The sequence below is a fragment of the Triplophysa dalaica genome, chromosome 7 (assembly GCF_015846415.1).
Source record: "Triplophysa dalaica isolate WHDGS20190420 chromosome 7, ASM1584641v1, whole genome shotgun sequence".
NCBI lineage: Eukaryota > Metazoa > Chordata > Actinopteri > Cypriniformes > Nemacheilidae > Triplophysa > Triplophysa dalaica.
Window position 1 is genome coordinate 4,501,646 of NC_079548.1, and position 11,236 is coordinate 4,512,881.

At 38.4% G+C, this 11,236-nt stretch overlaps 1 protein-coding gene across 1 annotated transcript in view; it reads left to right on the plus strand.

Moving 5' to 3' along the window:
• coro7 (coronin 7) overlaps nt 1-11,236 on the plus strand; it is a 109,568-nt gene that overhangs the window by 43,004 nt on the left and 55,328 nt on the right. The window lies entirely within an intron of this gene.

Sequence of the window (11,236 nt, forward strand, 5' to 3'; positions counted from 1 at the left end):
ACTGAGTGGCAGTTTAACATGAGCGACACACACTAACAGACATGCACAGGTACACACACATATACCGATTCACATTAACACACACTTATACTGACAAACACATAGATAAAGACACACATACAAACACACACACACACACACAGACTCACACACTTATACAGACACACACATAGATAAAGACACACATACAGACACACAGAATCACACACACTTATACAAACACGCATACATACACACATACTTACACATAGATACACACAGACTCACATACACACTTATACAGCCACACATGCATACACACAGACTCACACACACTCATACAGACACAAATACATACACACAGACTCACACATTTATACAGACACACAAACATACACACACACACACAGACTCACACGCACACTTATAGAGACACACACACTTATTCGGACACACTTACATACACACACACAGACTCACTCACTTAAACAGACACATATACATACACATACACACAAACTTATACAGACACACATACATATGCACATACGCACACACACACTTATACATACACACAGACTCACACTTATACAGACACACATACATACAAGTAGACTCGCACACTTAAACAGACACACATACATACACACAGACTCACACACTTATACAGACACACATACATACACACACATAGACTCGCACACTTAAACAGACACACATACATACACACAGACTCACACACTTATACAGACACACATACATACACACACATAGACTCGCACACTTAAACAGACACACATACATACACACAGACTCACACACTTTTACAGACACACACACATACACACACACAAACAGACACACATACATACACACAGACTCACACCACACACACAAACACAGACTCACACTTATAAAGAGACACACACACTTATAGAGACACATATTGCATACACACAGACGTATACACACATAGACTCACACCCACACTTATACAGACACACACACACAGACTCACACACACACAGACTCGCACACTTAAATAGACACACACACACACACACACACAGACTCACACACACACAGACTCGCACACTTAAATAGACACACATACATACACACACACACACACACACACTCAAACAGACAGGATGTTTAGCTGGGAAATTTAATAAAATATTGATTATAAAGATTTCTGCAGCATATATGATTCAGATTTTATAGCTTGCTTGAATGTTCTGGATTTGCTCAAATAGATTTGGTGCCATAAAATTGTCATAGTACCTTTACATTCACGTCTACAATGATCACATCAAACACTATTATTTGCAACAGCTGCCGTTTCTGGAGCTAGCCGCACTGACCATCATTTTCCAACTTTTGTGTCTTCTTTTTCATTTTTTATATTTTTCTTATTGTCTCGTGATTCATGAAGTCAGGATGATCTGTCCTTGGCTGTTATTAGCACAGTGTTCATTGGATGTCATTCAGGGACAGTTTATTAGCAAGCGTGTTCTGTTTGACTACTGACAGGAGATCAGCGTGTTCAGAGCTTTTAAAGATGTGGTATGGTTTGTACATCTGTAGAATTACAGCGTATTAGTGTCAGGAAAAAGGAGCTCAGATGCTCTAGAAATGATGTTGACCCATCTGTCCATCATGCTGTATTTCATTGCCCATTAGACCAGACGTGGGCAACATTCAGTCCCTGCCATTAGACATTTTCCTTGGCCTTTTTTCAGACGGTTCATTTCTGACCTATGAAGAAATAAAACGTACCGCTTAAAAGTTAAAGGTCATAACCTCATTATTTATGAATATTTTTAATTCAAATTATTTTGATCTATTATTATTTTCGAAAGCATGAAAATAAGCGTGCTACATTTGCACATCTTTAGTGTTGACACCTTTCGTCTGGAATTTTCAGAAATGTTGTCTTCGGTCAAGCTGCCAAGTTTTAAAAATAAACTTCAGTTTTTTTTCAGTTGGATTTGCACAATTGTTTTATCTATAAATAAAAACATTTGAGGTAAGTGAGCCTACATTTTTAACAGTACTGTACCTACAGTGAGAAGAAGCATCTTCATTTTTCACGTCGTCATGGCGATGCCACGTGCTTTAATGAGATTCCCAACTTCATCCAAATGGATTTAGTGGGACGTGGGTGAGTCAGGAAAGAATTTCCTCACGCTGGGAAGAAGGGAATAATAAGAGTCTCTTAAAAGAACAGCAGAGTCTATTCATTAAGAAGTTTCCTTTTGCTTTCCCTTTTCTTTGTGCTTTAAATAAAGCCGTGGGCATGATGGGAAACGAGTTGGATTGAACGTGACGTTTGCTTTGAGGAAAGTAAGTTTGTCAGATTGCTCGTGCTTGTGACTGTCCAGAGCTCCAGCAGTATGTCAACATCCATTCTCGTGTTTAATGTTTTGCATTTGACTGTAGTTAACATGGCTGTTTTTTTAGTGCGCACTAAACAGACAGCATTATGAGCAGCTCCGTGTGGAGTAAGTTTACTTTGCCACCAGCTCAATGAAAGATGCTTTCAACAACCTTCTGCTATAAAAAAGATATATTGTGTATAAATATAATGTAGCACAGGTCATGGTGTAACACACACATTCCACTGTGATTATAGTTTTCATCCCTGCGTGATTTATTACACACAGTCACAGTTTATTCATTTTTTAAATAACACCGCTGATGTTGACTTATGAGATTCTCAGATCATGACAGTTTTTTGATACATTATTAGGTTTCTTAGAGTCGTCTTTGTTAAGGACTGTACTGTACATTCACAATCATGACCTGATCATATCGTAGACATAAATTAAACGATTTGGTCCGTTTGGTCAGTGGTGCCGCCATATTGGGAGGCCAAAAAGTATGGGTTAGCCTAAACCATCGAATGGGATAAAAAGCACAATAATGTCTCCAGTTACTCTGAAGCTGTGTAGCTTTACAAGTTGCATTACTCTTTGTGAACTTATGAAGAAATAATGCTTGTCAAATGTTGATTTAGCTTATTAAATTAGATTTTTTAAATCGTCTCTAATGTAGTAGAATTTAAGTACATCGAGTTGCTATAACTAATTTGTTTAATTCGATGAGTTAAAGTAATATAGAAACCAATGATTATGCCATTGTGTCATTTTTAGCGGCATCTAGATGTAAGGGTTGTGAAGTGCAACCAACAGCTCAACCCACCATTTACCCCTCCCATTCGAAGCACTATGAATACTGACACAGGACAAAGATGTTTTCACATTTTTGCTTTTTTCCCGAATGAGATCAAGTTTTTATGAAACGCGTTCTGTAGAGCAGTTTGTCCGTTCAGGGCTACTGTAGAAACAACATGGTGTATTCCATGTAAGGGGACCCCCGCTGTGTATGTAGATAGAAATAGCTCCTTCTAAGATAATAAAAACATAACGCTTTATTATGTAAGGTCTTTATACACCTCTGAGGACATAGTTATGTATGTTATATTGCATTTCTGACAAAAGATCCTCCAAAAAACCTATAAGGCAGCAAATCATTTTTGCAATGATATACGTTGTCAGAATAAAACATTACATATATGTAGATCATGAACCATTTATCCAGGAAAATAGGCCTGTAATACACAAAAAAAAATTGTTCAAAATTTTTTAAATAAATAGTTGTCCTGCTACAGTGAGATTTTTTAGTTTAGTTTAACAAACATAACTTTTGTTTAAAGTAAAATTGATCGTACAAAATTTGTTAGCAACACGTTAGAAAAATACTTGTCTTATTCAGTATACACAAAAGAGTAAATAGCGTCCTTCTAAAATAAATCTTTTTTTAAATTGTAATAGTTCGTTTTGGCGCCAATAGCCCTGTGGTTGGCGCGCCGACATGTGGCGCCAGTGCACTCACACACACGTGTTCGAATCTCGTCTCAAAAGTCCTTTGCTGTTCTCTTAAATATAACTTATAAATTTCCTTTTTGGGTAAACGTATTTAAGTCAGATTTATTTTGTGTTCTCAATGGCAACACCGTTGGCATGTGATTTAGTGGCCAGTGTGGCGTTTGTGCATATGGTTATGACATGCACTTTGCCTAGAGATGATCGGCTCATGATTATGATATCAGATCACACCTTCTCTCTTTTGTATTTTGTGGCAAAGGAGGAAAATATTTAGCTTGTTGAGTTTCACAGACTGACAAAGACAGCAGTGTGTACTGGTGGTCCCTCAGACGGCACAAAGGCAGACGACTGAATAGAATTGAGACACACACAGACAGAGAAATGTTTGCTTTGAATGTGACGCAACATGTTTGACCATTAGCTTTAGAAACCGGCCTTTGTGTTGTGCAGAATTCTGTCCGGGTTTCTTCCAGGTCCAGCATTTTTTTGTCAAACTCAGTTTTGTTCTGTAGGTTATTCATGGGTTTTTTGTTCTCCTTCACCATCTTTGATTGTTTTTCCAAAGTTGAACCCTCACATCTCTTGTCTCCTCCACTCTCTTTTGACTCGTCCCTCCATACATATCACTCGTCCTCTGCGAGCGGGCCAGACCGCACGCCTGAAGAGCGCCGTACCGCGACGGCAGCATGATGGAAAATGTAAGAGGTTTGGAAAGTACGGCTTCTTTTTTAAGCTGGTAAAGCCTCGCCGCAGGACGCACGCGTATGCAAACGGCACACGCATCACAACCTGTGCTTTTAAGAGCGCCTTTTGGAAGCGGCCCTGAATAAATAGCTACCTATCTGCGTTCAAGGAAAAAGAAAAAGCTGGCGCTGGAGTTGGCACCAGCCGCTTTGGGGTTGACCGGTTCACTTTAAATTACATATCTTCAGAGGTAAAGATTTTGTGGTGAGGAGCTTAGTTTCCCTCATCTTCTCTCTGTAGAGATGGATTTAGAAGCTGTTGTGGTTTAGGGGGGTAGGGCTGGATGTTGGTGAGGGGCAGTAGCTTAGCGTCCGCAGGGCCGCATTAGGGCTGATGTGCATTTTCCATCGGCGTCTCTCTCTCGGGCCGCAGGCGTCAGGCAGCGAGGATATTTGTGGAGCGCTCTACAGGGCCCGATTCACCTCAAATCATTTGACCGACTTCTTAGTGAGCAGACAAAGACATCTGACATTTTTATACCATACCTAGTACTGTTAAAAGCATATAGGAAAGTGTCTTCTTCATTATTAGTATTCATCTTCATCATATAACGTGCTGGCTTAACATGGTCAACTTGTTGAAAAACAAGTTTGGCATATGACGTAGTATTTTTGTGCTCGATACACACGGATAAGTCTCACACGGATACACACGGATAAGTCTTTTTATAAGTCTCGATCCCTGTTTCGTAACAGGGATCCTATTCCTTTTATTAGCCATTCTCTCGGAAAAGCATGCCCACGCGTTAGCGTGAGAGAAAGAGCACACCCACGAGTCACGTCCTTCAATGCCGCTTCACTCGGTTGACAGAAGTTTAGGTGTGTTTGTGGGTTCACGGCATTTCAGTAAAGGATGTTATTTAAACTATGGATATAACGCTGGATTTGGAGATCGTTTGATATGGATAGATGGCGCAGTCCCAGCGCTAAAAAATGCCGGACATGAACCGTACACTGTAAGTCAAACTATGTCATACGTCTGTATTTTGTTGGCAGTCGGCGGCTCCAGCAACTAGTCTTTAAACGGAAACGATCGTACAGCTGTATCTCTCTTTTATAAATTTGATCAAACTAAATACTCTTCAAAGATACGACATATGCAATACTACTGTATAGACACTCAAGATTATTATGAGATTTGCAGAAACTGTGTGTGTTACCCCATCTTTAATGCTCGCACGTAGATGTGTATATATGTTTTAGGTAAATATATATACATTTATATTTAAATATAATTTATATTATACAAAAATAGAAATATATATTACTCACACTTCTTAAATATGTTCATGTATGGTTGTGTATTTAAACATGCATTTACAGTTAATATACACAACACAAATACATATATAACTTTAATTTTGGGATCAATGAATCATGATTAATCAATTTGACACCGGATTAAATACAAAATGGTGCATATTTAATTAAATAAAATAGAGCCATTTATAGAGTCATTTTTTGGATTATTATTATATTGGTTAAACTCTATGGTGAGTGAATAATCACTTAATTTAGATTTCTGTTAATTTAGATTTAATATTAAATTTGTCAATATTTTGACTATGATTTTTTTTCTTTGGCTGAATGACTTCCTTTGTGTCCCTGTCTAATTTCCATCAGCGTCATTCAGTCGCTCAGGTCTGATGGAGGTGCTGTTTAAACCGTGATGTAATTGGCTCATGAGGACGATGATGTTTCCTGTGCTGTCGCTCAGTCTTTCAGTTAGAATCAGACTCGGAGAGCATGTCAATGTCCAGACTCTTCCTGTAATTAAACCGCTCGCATGTGTTCTGCTCTTAAATCAACCTGCTCTGTGCGGTGTGGAGCGTATGTTTGTTGTAAGTATCTGATGGAGTGTTTATGGAGAGGTCGTATGGCTGTGACTGAGGTCGTGCAGGTCAGAGGTCATGCTGTCAGAGTATAAGATGTGCTTTATGAGCAGTGCTGTGTGGGAGGCCTGCAGGGTTTGTTGAGTTTAGGATTTAACTACATTTAGTGTTACAGGGCTAAACAAGCATGTGTGTGTGTGTGTGTGTGTGTTTCTGAAGTGTTACAGGCACTTCATATTAAAGATCTATCTATCTATCTATCCATCTATCCATCTATCCATCTCTCCATCTCTCCATCCATCCATCCATCCATATATCCATCCATCCATCTATCCTTCCATCTATATTTCCATCTATCCATCCATCCATCCATCCATCCATCCATCCATCCATCCATCCATCCATCCATCTATCTATCTATCTATCTATCTATCTATATCTATCTGTATGTCTACCTATCTATCTATCTATCTATCTATCTATCTATCTATCTATCTATCTATCTATCTATCTATCTATCTATCTATCTATCTATCTATCTATCTATCTATCTATCTATCTATCTATCTATCTATCTATCTGTATGTCTACCTATCTATCTATCTATCTATCTATCTATCTATCTATCTATCTATCTATCCATCTATCCATCTATCCATCTATCCATCTATCCATCTATCCATCTATCCATCTATCCATCTATCCATCTCTCCATCTCTCCATCCATCCATCCATCCATATATCCATCCATCCATCCATATATCCATCCATCCATCCATCTATCCTTCCATCTATATTTCCATCCATCCATCCATCTATCTATCTATCTATCTATCTATCTATCTATCTATCTATCTATCTATCTATCTATCTATCTATCTATCTATCTATCTATCTATCTATCTATCTATCTATCTATCTATCTATCTATCTATCTATCTATCTATCTATCTATCTATCTATCTATCTATCTATCTATCTATCTATCTATCTATCTATCTATCTATATATCTATCTATCTATCTATCTATCTATCTACCTACCTATCTATCTACCTATCTACCTATCTACCTATCTATCCATCTATCCATCCATCCATCCATCCTACTGTCTGTCTGTCTTTCTTTCTTTCTTTCTTTTTTTATTTATTTATTTCTCTATCTATCTGTCTCTTACTCTCTGTTTACTTGTCTGTCTATATCGTCTCTCCTGTATCTGTCTATCTGTCTGTCTATCTGTCTGTCTGTCTGCTAAATTCTTTGGTAAGTTCCCCTTCGCTTTATAAAGAACACAGAGTTTTTGTTATGATGCTCTACTGACGTTGACAGCGTATTGTTAAATATGATCTGATGTGTAAAGTCTTAACTTCCTGCGTAAATTACTCCACAGTTTGTAGTGTTAGTGTGTCAGTAGTCCACATCTCCTGTGTTTCTGCACAGACCTGTTTCAGACACAGCCTGGCGTTAGAGAACACAAACATCCCTTTGAATTCACGGACCCCACGTGTGATGAAATGACAGATTGAAAACCGTGCGAGCTGTATACAAAGGCGAGTGTTGAGTAATAACAGAGAAGAGCAGGAGAGGAATGTGTGTCGTGTTTGGGCTGTTAGATAGTCCACTCATTCAGAAAAGTGTTTGCAAACATTTTGGCTTGTGTATTGTGAAAATACTTGTCATCTGTTGTGTTGGTGGCTTCACATTTTTAGAATTGCAAATGTATTTGGGATTTACAGGTAACATGACATGCAAATAGAACAGGAAGGATGTATTTTCTAGGAGCGAGAGATCTTGTCATATAGAAGCAACTCAACTTTATTCATGTGATCTTTGAGAGCGAAGCGTCGCATGAATTCTAAGGTTTTGTTTCTGAACAGTTTTGATATATTGAGCATAAATGTTTTTGCATTTGAATTTGTAGATAAAACCTTTTTGTTTTCTAAACAAACAGTCTCAAAATGTACACAACTTTAAAGTCCCAGTGAAATAAAAATCACAATGCCCATATTTTCATGAAATACTGCAGCGTTTGTTGTAAGTAGTTTATCAAAGTGAGTCATTCTCTCTTTAAAATGCGTGTTCTCCTTATAATATTAAGTTAAATTCTGAAAATGTACTTCCTTCCTGTAATTACTTTCCATCTTAAATGACGTGTGTTAGACGGCTTGGGCGGAGCATCCGTTAACTCCTCCCCTTCAACTGTCCATTTTAAAATACAACGGCTGTTTTTATTCATCCAATCAAAATAAAGAGAATCAATCAGAGAAAGACGAAAGCCACGCCTACTATTTTCTCATTAGAAATTCCATTTCACTCGGAAAAGCATGAAAATACGGAAGTTAAAAGTAAAAACGATGGCACCTTCCGGTTCACAGGGACTTTAAGTTGAATACACCAGTTACACGTTTAAAAATAAAGGTGCTTAAAAGGTTCTTCACAGCGATACCATTGTTTAAAACTATTCTCATAGTAGGGAAAATAAATACTATGGGAGTCAATGGGTCAATAAAATCTGTATGGTTACTCACATTCTGCAAAATATCTTTTTTGTGTCCAGCAGAATTTGTCCCTTTAAATGTAAATGTGTAGACTAATGTTGCCAGACAAGTAGGGCAGAAAAGATACATCTTCAGCTGTTAAGATAAGAGGTTCATTTGACTACCAAGATTCAGTGAGCATGAAAGAACCGCAGTGTTGAAGAATTTCCCATGCTCCCCTGGGGTGTCTCAAACCGTAAATTCAGACAGAAATGGTAAAAAGAAGGCCATTATATTTCCCTGTATGGTGTTGCCCTGTCTTCCCTGAGACGAATTGTTTGTGTTGTTGGGTTTTTTAGTCTTGTGTGGTCCAGAAAAATCACTTCTCTTCCTGGTCAAATGCTGCACGCTGGGATTTTTCAATGAGGTACAGTGAAGCGTTCTCACACAAACACAGAAAACTTCATGTGCTCGGCTTTTATCAGGGACGTCGAGCACTGCCGGCCGTGTCCGGCCCCCTGGGTTATGACTCTGAGGCCCTTGTTTGCACTTCCAAAGTGTGTGTGTTCTGGTAGTCACCCACGGTGCAGAAATGTGTCCCCGTAGGCTTCTTGGGTAATTCTGGGTAGATATGGAGTTCACACCCATGAGTACACGTTCTTTTTTTCCTGCTTTGTCTAAATTTGTTAGGCAAGCTGGAGAGTTGATGTTTGTGAGGTTGTTTTGTAGAGGTGGTCCATCTCTGCCCCAGGCGAGGGGGTTATTAGCGCATGTTAAAACCTCTTTCCATATCTCACGCCTGCCAAGAACACATTCCTCGCTCAAAATCAAACCAGGCCATGAATTTGCATGCGTGCTGTGAATCTGAATCTGTTGATGTACGGTAAGTCCGTGTTGCAGAACATTACAATGTGGTTACTTGTTTTGGTTCAAAATCAAAAGTACACACTTCATTTTGCATTAGCTTGGTTATTAAAATCTATAAACGTGGGCTCGACGTGTGTTAGTTGTTTATAAGATGCAGACGTTGTTGGCTGGCCTGATATACAAGGGTGCGTCCAATCGTGTTTGTTGTTGCCCAAACAAACACCTCAAATCCTTCGTAACCATATAAAAAACTGATGTCAAAAGCCGGTTTAAAGATCTCTGGAACGCTTTACGGTCCAGCTGACATCTTATTTGCGCCTGACGTTGTCTTTAGGTTTGGATATCTTGGATTTCAACAGCTAATACCGCAGAGGTGGACTACGCCTTGTGTTGGCAGTCGGGATGAGTTATATTACGTGCGAAGCTCTAATGGCTTTTTTTTCATTGAATTCTCTTTATACAGTCCAGTTTTTACAGTTTTGTGTATTGGCAAGGAACGGCAACATCAGAAGAAAAACAACATGAAAACATCAGGTTCACATCAATGTTTACAGCGTGTGAAGATTTAGACAGGTATCAGGACTATCTCGGCTAACTGAGAGCAGATGTGTTGTGGTCTTTACTGGCCGGCTACACCTGCTTGAAACTTTTTGTGACAGTTGGACAGCGATCGATTCTTTCGGACCCCTTGATAAAGTTGTAAGGTATGCATTTGTCTAGAAATTCCAGAGGGTTTTATTATGCTTGATTTTAACATCCAGAAACAGATAAGGTGACTCGCGCCTTTTTGGCCTAAATAAAAATGTAACGATTCCTCGTGAACCAGTTGATAATGGATTAGAACATTTGAAGATTCAAGCCGGTTGAGATGTTATTTGAACGCAATACATGTTTTGAACAGCAGGGGGCGCTGTGTTTACTGCCAACTTGGAAAATGTGGATATGCTTATGTTTCTTAAATGTTAAAAAGTCTTGGTTTGTTTAGTTTAAAGATACTTAGGTATTATTAGTTTTTATTTGATTTGGAATTTGTTTTAAAACTGCAGTTTAGTTTTGTTATTTGACATATTTTTCTTTTACAAACAAATGTGCTGCACTTGAGAAATAATAAAAGGGCAGTCGTTCATTTCTAATTTGTCTCAACTCATTTTGTAAAAAAAAATTGTGAATAAGTTGTATCGTGCACTGTGAATTGTTACATCCCTAGTCATCATTTATTCTCCCTTGCCGCCTATATATTACTTCTGTAGCACACAAAAGAAGATATTTGGAGTAATGTCAATACACATAATTTTCGTTAAATGGCAAGATTTGACAGTCTTCTCCATCGTTCTCTTCACTCCTGCTTATTACATTTGCGGTTCGCTCGGCTCCCGTTATACCCGAGAGCCTCGTGCTCTTTATTCACCGCATACCTCGGTCGTTATTTTTTCATTTTATGTATTTTTC